This window comes from Eimeria mitis, genomic scaffold (assembly GCF_000499745.2).
Source record: "Eimeria mitis Houghton genomic scaffold, Emh_scaff2021, whole genome shotgun sequence".
Classification (NCBI taxonomy): Eukaryota; Apicomplexa; class Conoidasida; order Eucoccidiorida; family Eimeriidae; genus Eimeria; species Eimeria mitis.
In genome coordinates this window covers 6,368-6,652 of record NW_013570344.1, presented here as the reverse complement: position 1 = coordinate 6,652, position 285 = coordinate 6,368, and the positions used below count along the sequence as shown (strand labels likewise).

At 15.4% G+C, this 285-nt stretch overlaps 1 protein-coding gene across 1 annotated transcript in view; it reads right to left on the bottom strand.

Annotated features, from left to right (window-relative positions):
* EMH_0047480 (eukaryotic translation initiation factor 3 subunit 11, putative) overlaps positions 1-285 on the bottom strand; it is a gene marked incomplete at both ends in the record, with an annotated part of 3,078 nt that overhangs the window by 1,351 nt on the left and 1,442 nt on the right. The gene's annotated exons all lie outside the window — the stretch shown is intronic.

The following is a 285-nucleotide window of genomic DNA, read 5'->3' as shown; positions in this document are numbered from 1 at the left end:
TATTTATTTTTATTTATTTTTATTTATTTTTATTTATTTTTATTTATTTTTATTTATTTTTATTTGTTTTTATTTATTATTAGCTACAACTATTGCTAGTGCTACTACTGCTATTTTTATTTTCTTTTTTATTTGTTTTTACTATTAGTATTGTTATTACTATTTATTTATTTATTTATTTATTTATTATTTATTTATTTATTTATTTATTTATTTTTTATTTATTTATTTATTTATTATTATGTATCTAGGATCTCCCCTTCCTATGAGTTGGGGGTGGTGGGG